A 15,576-nucleotide genomic window follows, 5' to 3' on the forward strand; every position below is an offset into this window, starting at 1 on the left:
TTAGATTTTCAGTACAAATCGGCAATTTCATACTTTAACCCCTATTAAATTTGCAATATAGCGAGGGGTTATATTTAACAAGTTCTTACATATTAGTTTCTTCTGGTTTAATTCGTTCTACAGAATATATTTGTTTGTGTTGAAATTTAATGATAGATAATAATGTTAAAAGTGTTAGATACCTGGAAGGCTTAGTTTTTGTATTCACGTGAAAAATAATCATATCTAGATTAGGTGCGCAGGTAGGTTTCCGTCTATAACAGTAACCTCTATCTGTCGATATCAGATTATGTAATCGTATGGACACAGGTGTTCAAATTGAGTTTCAACGTGAACAGAATTTTATTTGTTATGATTCATAGCAAATAAGCCTATACCTAATTTTCTGAAATTTCTATAGTCTACACTATTATTAATATATATATACATATACAATATATATATATATACAAAGTGAAAACGAAAACTGAACATTACAATGTTAAAATCGCATTATCCACACCTGTAAGTGAGCAGGTCACTGGCTACTCAATAAGGTCACAATAAATTGTAAATGTTTAATATTATAATGAATTGAAGCATTTTGTTTTAATATAAGTTCGAAGTAATTTTGTTTATTACATTTACGCAACGTTTTTTTGGGAATTATATGCATAATATATCTTTTGGTTGGTCAGTGATGGGTTATTGGCGAAAAAAGAGATTGTTGAGACAATTAGTATTTTAGTTGTTAAACACAAAAAATGAGCTTTGCAATGGCAGATGAGAGTGATGTACAAGCCTTAGAGGATGTACAAGCACAGTACAAGTGTCAATTTAAATTGACGTTTAATTTTTGACAGCTTATTAATTGACAATTAAAATTTCAAATTTTCAAACTGTTAACTTTCCATCAGTATCATACAATTTCTGTAAAATTTAATCTTTTGCTATGTAATCAAGCAGATCTCCTTTAAAGCAAATTTATCTTCAGAAGTCATACACCACTTTATCGTATGAAATACGATTCAAGATAAGTTTGTTTATTTCGTTAACAAATGGACCGGTACATATCTTTTTCTAAGTCATGGCTACCGTTAGCGACTATGAAATTGTCTTTTGCTGTTTTTAACAAAGGTACTTGCTTATATATAGTGATTATTGCGTTAATGCTTGCATTTCAAAGTATGTAAACTATTGCAAAAATATGAGTCAAAAGGTTTATGTGATGCTCGTAATATTAATTACTTCTATGTTATATGGTTCACATCATACACGCGAATATAAGTTGAGACCATACAGGGCTGAGTTAAATACGTACTGCCTTAAGTGCACAATAAATACTTTCTTATGTGTATTTAAAATCAGGGCTGGGCAAACTACATGCTACCTCTTAATTGAAATACAAATTACGAAATACTTCCTTATATGTATTTAAAATATCAAATACTTTCTTGAGGTGTATTTGAAATACAAAATACTTTCATGGGGTGTATTTAAAATACAAAATACAAATACAAATTACAAAATACTTTATTAATATACCTGTCACGACATGTGGACACCAACAATTTCCTTCAAAGTTTTTCCTTCCACAATACATATCTTAAAAAAGAAGTTTTAAATTATTACTTTTACAGAAATTGCATTTAAAAAAACCCAATTCCCAAATTATTACAGGTGTAAAGAAATAAAATAATGTACGAGATTATATATATATAATAATCCTTGGAATATCCACAACATAGAGGTGGAACCCCAGTCTACGTCTAGCCCTCAATGAATTCAACTTACACACATCGTCTTGCACATGGGACTTATCAACTTATGTCTCAGGGGGACGGGCGCAGTGCACAGATCTTTGTGATTTAAAACTCTGAGACGCACTGCAACTGTTGGACTGGCGTGTCGCTTACCACCAGGCGCACGACTTGTTCGTTCCTTCACTTGGCATCATTAAAAATAAAATGCAAGCGCAAAATTCTATTGTATAATCTCACTACAGAGTACTAAAAAAACAGACTTCAAAATTCATCCTATCCCATGTACAATCCCTAGTTTGTCACCCTTAGAGAATCATCAAAATTCGTTCACAAATCGAAATGAACGCGTAACACATAAAAAGGATACAGTCGATTTGAGAAACTCCTCCTTTTTTAAAAGTCGGTTAAAAATAAGTACTTGTTTGTATTTGAAATAGGTATTTCAATTAAAAGTAATTCAAATACTACTCTGCCGGGTTAGCACGATAGGGCGCAACTAGCGCGAGAGCGACATAAAGTGTGAGATACTGCTATTCTCGCACACATCGCGCTTTATGTCGCTCTCATGCAAGTCGCACCTTATCATGCTGGCTTTACTGGTTACGACTAAGAATAATAAGTATAATGCATTAACCGACTTCAAACTTAGTTAAAATGCGCGTATTACCAACTTATAACTTGTTTTGACGAAAATAGTTATTTTTGGCCTTTAAACGTACTGTTGAATAAAGATTTGGGTTGCTGGGCACGCTCGTTTATTTCAAAGCATAAACAAGACTCATGGCCATTTCGCTTGGTCACACCGGTGTAACCGCGGCATGACACCCATTACGTAGGCCAAGTACGAGCTGGGTTCGCTTAAACATATCTGGTTCCGCCCAATGTCTGATACTTGTTGAATATTTAACGACCTTCATATAATTGAATTACTTAATTATGATAAATATGACACAATGGACACAAAGTTTTAAAAGTTACAATATACTATTATATTACCATACTGCAAACCAAGCCACAAATTACAATATATACTATTATTGTACCACATTGACAAGAAAGAAGTATTATATATTTCGACAATAGCTGATGCCCGCGACTTCGTGTGCGTAGAATAAGTACTCGAGTAGCCTATTGTACTCTTATAGTAATTTTCATAGTTTTATTGGTTTTCCATACAAAGTTTCATCTCTTATTTCACCCCTTTTAAGATTTATTTTTGTGACAAAAACTAGTATATCGACTGTGAACTGGCAATAGGTACTATCTCAATTTTGACAACTTTACAGGTGAAGAAAAAAATTGTTTACGTCATTTATATAGCATCTGGTTTATGAAATAAAATACGTAGTTTTTAAGTATTTTATTACTCATGTATATGCACACTACGTATTGTTATTTAGTAAACCAGATCCCATATAAATGATTTTTTCTTCACCTGTAAAGTTGTCAAAATTGAGAGAGTAGTAGTTGCCATACCAAAATTCATCAAAATTCATCGTTCAAGAGTGTAGGCGTGACAATGTAACAGACAGAGTTACTTTCGCATTTATAATATTAGTTTGGATAAGTATGATTATGAATTTGAAGGACGTATGACATGCGTAAGACAAATAATTATACTATAAACATATGAACCTGTAACATTATATGGATTTTTCGTTCGCTTGAAGAGAATTTCGTTACTCCAGTACCCATAGTACAGGGAATTCCCTAATTTGGACCAATGGATGTGGTATTATTATTGTTAAATAAATTAGTTTTTGTTAGAACAATTTGTTTATTCACAAAATACTCCGCCATATTTTTTTCCCAAGGACACCATTGACCTACTAACAAGGACACCACTCATCCTTGATTTCCCGCCACGTCAAGTACTTGTCACAAAATGCCGCTGGAGGCGCTATAAAACCACGATTTGGAAGTCAATAAATTGATCAACTCTTATTTTGAATAGCTAAAATGATTGTTATATATCTTGGAATCAAGAAAATCAATATCAAAATGCATTCATTTTGATATTGATTTTTTTATTGAAACTAACTGGTATTTGTATAAGCCTTTACGGCCCAATTGCTTGAATACAAGGACTGCAATAGAGCACAAAATTAAATAGTGCTATAGTGAGGTACTTACGTTTTACGTTAATACAGGCAAAAGAAAACCGTGAAACTAACTTGCCAAACAGTAAACCAGATTGCCAACATTAATGCGTTATTAGATAACTAGAAAAAGCTATCAGCTCAATAATTGTGCTTCTACATTGATACTCTGCGGACGCTATTTTCACTTTAACACCTGGTGATATATTAGTCACAATTCCAACGTAAATAATAAATAAATTTGCATTATTATTTGCTACATTGGTTCACAAAGCGGGTTAAAACTCTATAAACCCGCCCGTTTAACTGAGTTCTTACCCAAAGGTTTAAGTTTTAACCCATTTCTGCGCAAAATCGTAGGGGGAAACATTATACATAATTTGGTATAATTCCATACTTTAATTTTAAAATTTCAAAATAAAAAATATTTTCTAGACAAAAGAGACCTGCTTATCGGTATTCTACAAGATATGTCACGGAGAGTGTGCGATGGAATTGCATAATTTGATTCCGCCTTCCCCTATCCATCATCGGGGGAATAGACGTGGGCTGGGGTTCCACCCCTATATTTTGAACATTCCCAAGATTCACACGAAGCGTTTCGTTTCCACATTAATATGGCGAGCGGCTAGGGAGTGGAATATCCTGCCTGCAGGCTTGTTAACCCAACGCTTATAACTTGGACAGTTTCAAGGCGAGAGTGAATAGGCATTATTTAGGTGTGCATGTTACATCCACGACCTCATCGTCAATTTCCATCAGGTGAGATAGAGGTTAAATACCTACTTATTTTTTTATAAAAAAAAGAGGTTGTGACGAAAGTTTGCTGGCGTAATAATGAGATTAACGTTCGGTCCACATGAAATTTAGTGTAAGAAGGTAGACAGGACAAGGTAAGGAAAAAGGAAGGAGAAGGAAAGGCCTAAACGGGCCTGAATTCGTATATTCTATTGCTGCTTTATAAGCAAAAGTTAGGCTTACATTATTGAAGGATACGTCTTTTCTCTTCGAGAATTATGATGGGAGTGACGACGGAACGAAGCAAGGTAAGAATGACGAAGAATTAGAGAACGGTTCAAAATTGCAATAGTAAGTGGCCAGGAACCACAGAAAAGGAAGATAAAAAGGTAGGATGGCGATGAAAGAGCGTTGTCCCAAGGCAACTTCATCCAATACTCACCTTACAATCCTGTGGACTCTCACTGCTAGGGATACACATTGCACACAACGATTCGATTTTAATGAAAATCGATTGAAGTTTATACGATAATGAGTTTTTGTATAGATTTTATTACAATTTCATGCGAATCGATTCAATTGAAAGCGAAATATGTGAGCAAGCAATATACATTTTGTGATGCATTTCAATAAAACTCGATTTATAAATATTTAGATATAATACTTTTGTAATACGATTAAGACCCGGCCGTTAATAAAGAGATATGTTAAATCCCGGACGCTTGCCCATCTCTGGTTGTTCATGAATACGGGAACGGAAATATCGTCGGAACTTTTAATTATAGGCTGTAGTTAACAGCTATTTGTACATTATTAAAATCTATTTGTATGTATTATTGAAATATATTCTATCAACTTATTATACATAATATTGTTGTCATCCAAACAGAATGTTCGTGAAACTCTATCGTGCACACAAGAAGTGTGTGATATATCAATCATAAGATAAGAAATATAAACATATTTCTGTAAATTTCATAAAAATTATACGCTTAAAATAAATATTTTGTTTTCTTTATCTTATAACTGGTTAGAGACAAATAATATTGGTTGGAGATAAAATAAAATTTATAATTTATGTATAAGAAGTAATATAGTATAATATTTTCTATATAATGTTTTTATTAGGAACGTAACTAAAAATGAAGTGAAGGATTTACTTTCAGTGGTAATATCAAGTGACGGGATGAACAAGTCGTATGTCTGGTGGTAAGCGATACGCCTATCCGTGACAGTTACAGTGCCATTAGAGATTTAAATCGTAAAGATCTTAGAGGCATTGCCACTGTGCCCGTCACCCTGAGATATACTCGTAAGTTGATAAGTCCTATGTCCCAGTAATTTTTACCAGCACCTTTACCCTTCCAAACTGGAACGCTGTAATGCTCACATTATTGCTTGGCGGCAGAAATAGATAAGGTGGCAGTATTTCCCTGGACGAACTCTTTCACAAGGAGCTCTACTGCTACAAAAAAAATGTAGAACATTATTACGCACATTATTTTTCTTGCAAAAAATAAACAAATTCTACTTCATATTCCAAATATCGTTCGATTCCCATTCACCCCTTACCGACTCTTATCTCACATTTTGAGAGTCTGGGAACATAAGACTTTATCTTGTAACGTTTCTTTACTGTATGTAGTTCTGATTGTTTTGTAATTCCAAATTTGTATAGGTATATCGTAAATACATATGATATACCTATATTCTAGTCTAGCTAATTATTTATTTCTAATATACTAAGACTTTCTTGCTCTCCTCTCTTTGTATCCTTTCTTCCAAGGTTGCAATTTATGTAAGTATATGGTTGTATGTATCCTGATCAAATATTAATGTAATTATTTTTTGTATTAGCTTATAATGTTCAATTTAATGTTATTGTAATGCTTATGCACTTATATTACAATGACTCTCTAATAGATTGAGATCAGTTAAATAAACTTTAAGCAAAATATAGTTTAAACATTAAGGCAGCAGAAGAATAATTTGATTAGTCTCATTCAGTACAATGATTTTATTGGGTTCTACCGAGCGTGAATCACTTTCATTTAGAGTATATACGTGATATTCCGTCATTCAACCTTCAATGAGTCTTCTCTAATTAACGAAATACCTTTGAATAAGCGCTTGGGTTCAATTGGGATTATTTGTATAGTCAGAAACAATAGATAACAGGTATCAGCACTGTCTGGAGTATTTATGTTGTTATACGCAATTTTTTTACGTACATAATTATTATGTTACTGTGCAAGATAATTGTTACAGATCTTTCTCAAATATATAATTTTAACAATTCATCATATTTAATAATAATTATTATTAAATATTTTTTTTAAATATGATTTTTATGCTTTTGTTACAAAAATAAAACTACTTTAATAGATCGCTGCAAACGACGATAACTCTGTGCGGTAGCAAAAGAAAGCGTCCACCACCAAAATTATTTTTATGAATGACTTAACACCAAATAGAGATACAAAAAGTGTCAGATAGTACGATAAATGGTCTGGCCGGATTTTAACCGACGTCTCCTAGCAAACCGTGTCAGACGCTATGCCAAATAAGCCACGGAACAAACCAGCGGACCTCAGGATTTTTCTATGTGCTTGTTGTCGGATTTTTGTAATTGATTTTCAACGACTTTTTGGCCGAATCCGGCTGGATCGAAGAAATTTTTCTAAGTATTCGATCTTTGTATTAGTAATTAAAATAGGTTTACCAAAAATAAACTTTAGAGTAAAATTTTTTATTAAAATTTTTTGTAAGTGTTCGATCTTTGTACTTATAATTAAAACAGACTTGTAAAACAGTACTCGTAATTTCACAAAAAATAATTGAATATCAATTCAATAAAAACCTATTAAGTTTCGTAAAAAGTCATGGAACAAAAGTTGCTGTTTAGGATATTAGTAATATAGTCCTGTGAGGTTGCTTGTATTTTACAAATAAGCCTACATAAAGAAATTAACTCATTGTAATCATTATGTAAGTATAAACTAAGAAATTGAGAACGAATTAAAAAAAAAATAAACAATAAACAAACACATTGTAAACCAGTCACGAAAGCCAATTAATTAAATAATTTATTGTTTAATTTACTTTATGGTGTTCGTGTAGCGATCCAGTCAATGTTTAATCAGAATGGCTGCGTTAGTATTACTTTATCACTTCATGTAATCTAGTTTGAGTGTCACAGGGCAGACTGATACCAATCTCACTGTTCTGTGATTTTTAAATGAATTACCTATTCATGTTCCATTCTGTAATACTAACTCCACATTAGGCTCTGGATTTTCCCGAAAATTGAGATTTTAATCACCACTGCCCTTTACAAATTAACGTTGTAATATAAGAGTATATGAGAGTACAACTTTGAAGGATCACTATGGGTCGTATTCCAGAACTCTATTCAATACTCAAGTCAGGATCTGAGTATGATTTCAAGCACTAGAAATACGACTCTAATGGAAGGAACTTGAGTATGATTTCGAGTGCTTTAAGCCATACTCAAATCCTGACTTGAGCATTGAGTAGAGTTCTAGAAAACGACCCTTAGCAATAGTTTTGACTCTCAAGTTCTATTTTTTTAGATAGGACGATTTTGGGTGAACTGTCGTCTCATGTAAAAATAATATTAACAAATTATGGTAGAAAACTGTGTGGTGCAGATTTATTTTAATTGCTGTAATACAAACGTCGTATTATGTACCAAGTAACAAATAAATTGGACAAAATTGTTCCCACTAAAATATACCGCTACTGTACATTCCAGATGACATCATTTGCTTATGTCATGGGCTCCAATGGTTCCGAAGGCCACTCTAGGAAAATATTCAACTTCACGCAATAGAAAACTCGACTTTCTTGCTATGGTATTAGTGGCAAATATTCTCTTTAATACTGTGGAATTTACTCGACGACGCGTCGATCTGGTGAAAGTCAAATCACGTTTTGAGTTTACGTATTAGTGAATAAAAGAATAGTAATGAAATACTGATGTAATTTGACAGTTTTAGAAAAAAAAAATCTGTTGACCTTATAGCGACAACAATAATTTCGTTTGTCAGAGTAGTTTTGACATGCACGTGCAAAAACTTTTGCATAAAAACATAACCGAACAATAACTACCATTAGAAGTGGAGTCATGGATTTTTTTTTATAATATCAAGTGGCGGGACGAACAAGTCGTGCGACTGATAGTAAGCTATACGCCTGTCCATAACAGTTGCAGTGCCACTCAGAGCTTTATTGGAAAGATGTGAGGGGCACTGCCACTGCGTCCTTCACCCTGACACATAAGTTGACAAGTCCCATGTGGCTGTAATTTCACCAGCACCCCTTACCCTTCAAAACCGGAACACAGTAACGCTGACATTAATGCTTAAATAATAATGTAAAGTTGTTTGTGTAATAATATAATAATGTTAATTAATATTATGGTCATTAAAATAAAGTGACGTGTGGGTACATTCAATACATAAGAGGAGAAAACGGAATAAGTGAAATTTAGCTATCACGTTTGTAACATGCAGAAATATAGAAATAAAATATAAGAGCAGTCACAATCATAAATAACTACAAATATTTAATCATCATACTGTGGTGTCGTTTGTGTAGGAAAAGATACTGAAATAAATAAAAGATACCTCAATTTCCAAGATTGTTGTTATTGTGAAGCGGAACTAATAATCACTAAAGTCTAAAGGTCTAAAAATCGACATCATAAATCATTATTATTAAGGAGTAGGACAAATACATTTATGTGTAAACTCACATTAAGTTGCAAAAACTTGGTACTCAGTCATTATTTTTCCTCCTTGGCAATTCGTAGAGATACAAGCTTTGCTTTTGCCATATATTATTTTGAATTTGATTTGGATCATAAATAAGAATACCCGCATTTAACGTAACGACAAATATGGGTACACCCTACGTAATGTTCATTCTGAATTAGTCATGTCGAAATTTGGTTTTACAAATGTTTTATAGTGATACATATTTAACATTTATTTATTTTTTCCCTTAATGTCGGCAACTAGACTTGATCCAATGTCAGTTTTGTACCTTATTAGGTACAAATTATTATTATCAAATTATTAGCGTATTATTATACGTGGTACCCACTTTGTATGCAATTGTCTCTACTCTGATTTTAATAATTTTTGGATTAAAGTCGGACATAAGAAATTGTCCTTTAATTTGAGGGCTTAAAGGCAACGACTAAACTATCTTGGTTTTTATAAAAAAATGCGGTAAAGAACCCTTATTTAGGAAGGTACTTATAATCCAGGTTTATTTGTACAGATGTACTTCCCGTTGACGTACGTTAGAGATAAAGTGCCAAACCGATGTGGTTTTTCTAACATATTTACCTTAAGGCCCTTTTCCTTTCCGGTTACAAAAGATATGGCGACAAACAAGTCACGTGATGTTAAATGTCGTATTTACTGCAGCATCAACTACCTATGTCTTTTAAGAAAACTTACACCACGAAGGGTACCGCCTTCTAAAAATACATACTTCTGTACGAATATTTTTTGACATTGCTCAGATTAATAATAAGTAGGTACCGTAAATGTTAACCCCTGTTGAAAATGCCATATATGTAAAACTGGCTACCCATGGTACGCAAATGTATTCTGAAGTTCTTGTGTTTAAATTATTTATTAATCATTATGAAGTGGGCAACATTAGTAAGGTGCAGTCATTATTTGTATTTGTAATACGCTTGTTGCTATGGGAGCTATTGCAAAATGACCGGTGTTTATTGCCAAAAACACCAAAATCACACTAATGTTAGTTAGTTACCGTTATCACAGTTACTTAAATACATTATACAAATTTTGTGCGTGGCAACAAAGTAAAACATGTCGATTCACTATTTTCAACTATTAAACATTAACGTATTTGTTTTGGGCATTATTCCTCCCAAGCACGACAACTTGAATGAAAAACAGACACAATGCGCAAGTGTGTTGCGGAGGTAACACAAAACTTTCATATAAACGGGATACCATTCCTAACTTTCGCTCATTGATAACGGAATACCCGAAATAATCAATAATTGTATCTTATTATTTGGGATTTGTAATAATCATCTCATTATATTACCTTTACGAATAGAATATTAAAGTTGGTAAACTTCAGTTGCTGATTGTGTGCTCATGGAAGCGTTAAAAGGGTTTCACTGCAAGACCTTGTTTTGTGAAGTTTAGTTCCACGGGATAACGTCCAGTATTCACGATTCACTCAAACGATTGAACGATCTGGGCGTGCGGTACCGGCGGCGCGCGCGACGCTCTATGGTGGACTGGTTGGCCTTAGATCGTGCTAGTCCAAGTGATGGGATGGGGTCGGGGCCGTTCAAACAACGTGCATAAACCTACCTATTCCAGCTAAACCGGTCCACACCGCCCTAAAGTCACGCGATAATTCCAGTGATATCACTAGAATTTCTGATATAATACGTTATGGCCTACTACGACGCGATATTATTTATATCTATAGGTGGGAAATGTGTACTTTTTAGACATTCAGTTTAATCGTTTTTTTTTACTTAAGTGTGCTACACAGAATAATAATAATAATTTATTATTATATTCAAACCGGGTTTAAACCGTTCTGGTTTTCTGTCTAATCTAATTTTCGTCGCTGTGTGCCCGAGTAGTAACAAGTTCTATAATGTTTTATTGACCTTAATGATACGGGCCTATAACTATTGGATCCCTCTATAGCTGCTAACCATCATTGCTTTGATAATCGAGCAACCTAATTATCGGCCATTCTCACATTCGGTGTTCTCAGCTTAATTACCATAGCTATTGCTTTTTCTCGCTTAATATACTCAATAACTTTAAAATATGACAATGAAATATGATAAATAAGCTTAATTCAATATGTTCAAATGACATTAGGATAGACAAAGCAGTTTTCGAGTTAATAAGAAACAGATGCTTTATGGAAACTGTGGATACAGTAATTAGAAAGTTCAAACATTTTTAACAAAAAATGACTGTTTCTAACATAGCTGAATTATTATTTGTATATTTTGCTACATTTGCTTTATTTCTACCGATAAAAGTGCCATTCAAGATTTTTTTAAATAAATTTAAAGTAGATTTTTTAGTATTTGTTTAGCAAAATTGATTAAAAATTACTCCAATTCTGTCTTATGATTAATTACAGTTGCCACAAGAACAGTGTAACAATTTACATTTTGATTATTTTTACCGATAAAAACCTTAAAGAAAATATATCGGTGTAATTAATTGTATTGTCATTACAAAAAGTGAAGAAAATTAAAATGAAAGTTATTTAAATTTAAATATTTCGCTGTATCCATGGCTACGGTTATTAGGCTGAGAACACCGAATGTGAGAATGGCCGTAAAATAAATCGAGCACTTCTGTTAGTATTCTATGACGGGGAAAATATAAACGTGGGGTTATAGTATTCGGTTGTGTCCGTATTTTTAACAACTACTTTGTAAATAGGGGTAGGTATTTCTAATAAAAAGTCAAATAATCGGGATCTAAATGCTATCGCTTCATTCAGGGTGAATAACCCGAAACCAGTTCAAAAATATAACCGGTTTCCAAGCCGATGTACGCTGTGTTGTAAGACTTACACCTCCAAAACAAAGAAAGGTACGCTATTTTTTGTAATGGAAATGTTTCAAGTTGTTCGGGGATATATCACAAGATTGAAATGTATGTGTAGCACGGTAGAAGCGACGATGCGTCACCATGGCGGCAGCGGGGCGCGGCGGCCCACACTGATGACGACATCAGTCTACACTCGTGACACTCGCCACACTCTCGACACTCCAACTCTTGGAGTACCGACTGTGTTGTAGAATCATCTATCGATGACTGACGTGAAATGACTTGACTTCACTAAGCATTCGTACTGTAAAACGTACCATACCTTAATCGAATAAAGTGGTTAATTATCACGCTCAAGCGATTTTCCTCTTTATTAACATTTGTTTATGTTAAACATCGGATATTGATAAGTAAGCCCAACCAATATTTCCTACTTGTCACTAACTGAGTTTATAAATGTTTATTTAAATAAGTTGAAAACTTAGGTTGACAAGTTTGTGTATTATGTCGCAATCGAATGTTTTAATTATAATGAAGTTCAGGTTCTTAATTGTATTATTTTTATGGTAACTGTTTATTGAAATGGCTTTGTTGTTTTGTAGTATATCTGATGGAACTTGGCTGTAACATATGCGCTGTATAATACATTAACTAGTTGAAATGTAGTGAACTGGTTAATAAAAGTGTCCAAGAAACGATCTGGAAAGTATAATTCTAAAGATTCAAATCTTTAGAATCAATATATAATTTCGATTTGGTTTCTTGCTTGATTATTTGTGTATTGCATTAAAAACGAGCGGACTTATCGTTTTAACGATAAAATATAAAAAAGATAAATTTAAAAAGCAATCAATACGCATTTTATACATGTGGCTAGGAAGCAGTGTAATCAAATAATTACATGTCTTTTAGCGGTCCGGGTAACGAAGTAAGCATAAATATTCTTCTAACGAAACCAGTTACGAAAATAAGTTGCATTTAATTAGCACGTCGACAACGTTTGGGTATGCCAAATTCCGCACCAACCAGTCTCATCAGTTAGATCAGTATCAAGATTGCACTTTTGTTTTCTTCTTTTACACCATTAGCTTTCAAGAACTGTGTCAACCTTATCTTAAAAATCGACTACTCGCCCGTTTTATAATAAAAGTTCGGGAGATTTTCCAAAAGAGACATTTTAATTTTTTATTTTGCGTGAGTAATTTTAAATCCTCGATCGATCGCCACTGAAGTATATGGAGCTAAGAAAACAACCGCGTACGCAGGAAGCTTTATTACTGGTTTACAAAATAAAATTGTAAAATTGGTGAATTATACAATAAAATTGTATATCTAAAAGCAAGTTAGCGAAAAACCAGATTTAAAATCATTGGACAACAGCGAAAAAAGGAATCAATCATAGATAAAAAAAGTCTTCATAAGGGCTTCATCGTTTTCGTTCAGTGTCTTCAACTTTTGACAGATGTCTTTTGTCAAATGTGGACAAATGCAGGAAAAATATTGGGAAAAATATTTAATTTTCTGAAAAGATATGATTTTTTCAAAATGGAAATTTTTCCATAACCTAACACTAAACACGGGTCTCATCTTTTTTATTTCATTTTTTTTTCATAATAATCTAATGAAAGGGAATTAGTTACATTAGTACGGAAACACTGTAGTTAAAATTGGACTATCGATAGTTTGTTCAGCTCTACTGTATCAGATTGTAGAGCGAGCCGGCACGTGTTCGACACACTTCGTGATGCGCACGGCTATTGCCCAGGACAGGCGTGAGTACCAAATTGTTTACAAGCGCGCACGTTGCTCTTCTGAGAGAGGCTTTTGAGGTACCGGTATATTTAATTTTTCAAGAAATGGCGCACAGTCCCCGGATTTAGAGTTTTATACCTATGTACTGCCCTCAGAACGAAAATGGGCACAACGAATATTTTTATCAAAATTGATTTACTTTTGCCGTGCAGTCTAAAAGTTAATACATCTATAACCAAAGTTCTATTTTTTTCTAGTAATATTTTTATAGTCATTTTGTGCATTATCTCAGTATAAACAGTAAAAATTCTTTTATTTCTAAAAATTGTGGTGTGCGGGTATTAGCTCGGTCAATATATAAGTGCAACAAACTGTATCGGTTACGTGCGCTGTGGACGGGTCATAATAGCATAAGGAGTGAACGAGCATTGTGACGAGTCGCATCGGTCTGCGATACATCAATCGGCAAAGATTAAACAAGCTACTTGTTTATGAAATTATGTTATACTATACGTGTAATGAAATAAATAATCTATTTACGACTATAAATTTAGTTTTTATAAGCCAAGCCTGAGCTTAATTATAGGCCTTATTGCTTTAGGGGCTCGGTATTACCCAACTCTCCACTATTACGTCAAGATTTTTATACCAGAGCGATTGCTATAAGTCTTGTGTCTTTTACATGCCCTAAAATTATCATGAACTGATTCCGTTGTGGTATTGCGTCGGCCTTAACTTTTTTTTAATTAATAATTTTGGCTTGGATACAAGTCTTTTGAGCCATGTCTTCGTTTAATTATGTTTCTGTAAATATGGCCATCACAAAGAGGATAGGCAATTTGAGGTGGCGTGCTTGGATTGACTCGGGATTCCTTACAACGGGCCGATACGGGTATTTTAGTTCGAGATTCGTATACTTTCGCGTTTTAATCTTCGATTAAGGCACAATAGCACTATTCTATTCCACTTTAAACTATATTTCACAAAATAATGGAAAGTAAAAAAAAACGACAATTTTCCCTCCAAAATGCCCAGAGCGAATCCTCTGCGTCGGTCTTGATTTTTATTTTTTGTCAGGGTTGTAACTTTCAATAACCGGTAATTTAACTTAAATCTTTAAAAAAAAGCTCTAACAATCGAAACTATATTCATGTAGAACTAACTACAAGTAGAGTTGTTCCGATACCACCAAAGTATCGATACCTACTCAAACGAATAGTAATCAATTCATCATGCGACACTATTCATATGAGTACTTCAAAAGTATCGATACTTACTCATTTCGATACTTTTTAGGTGATACAAAATATGTCCATACTTTAGATTTAGGCGGCACCACAATAACAAAAAAAAGCAATAAACTTTTAACAAGCAGGCACTGCACAATTAAATAAATAAACGGCCTTTTCTTTTTTTAAAGTATTATAGCTAAATCGATAATTTCGCTAATTGTTCGAGATTTTCATAATCGATTATTATTACGAATTTGTCATATTAATACCTAAACTAAACATTGATTTAAATAAAAACTGTAACACAAAAACCCACAAAACTACATAAGAAACCGCCATTTATCTTTGTGAACTTCGCTCACTCGCTGAGATATATGTCCAAAATTCATCCAAAAATAATCCAAAG

General features: G+C 33.4%; 1 protein-coding gene across 1 annotated transcript in view; it reads right to left on the reverse strand.

Annotated features, from left to right (window-relative positions):
- The window catches only part of LOC113227115 (acyl-CoA desaturase 1-like), a 42,557-nt gene extending 31,621 nt beyond the window's left edge, over positions 1 to 10,936 (reverse strand). The window contains exon 1 of the mRNA XM_026459992.1: positions 10,694 to 10,936. The gene's annotated coding sequence lies outside the window, so the exon portion shown is untranslated. The remainder of the gene's footprint in view (positions 1 to 10,693) is intronic.
- Positions 10,937 to 15,576: the final 4,640 nt, after the last annotated feature.

This window comes from Hyposmocoma kahamanoa, unplaced genomic scaffold (genome assembly GCF_003589595.1).
Source record: "Hyposmocoma kahamanoa isolate Upper Pololo Valley unplaced genomic scaffold, ASM358959v1 202, whole genome shotgun sequence".
Taxonomy (NCBI): domain Eukaryota; kingdom Metazoa; phylum Arthropoda; class Insecta; order Lepidoptera; family Cosmopterigidae; genus Hyposmocoma; species Hyposmocoma kahamanoa.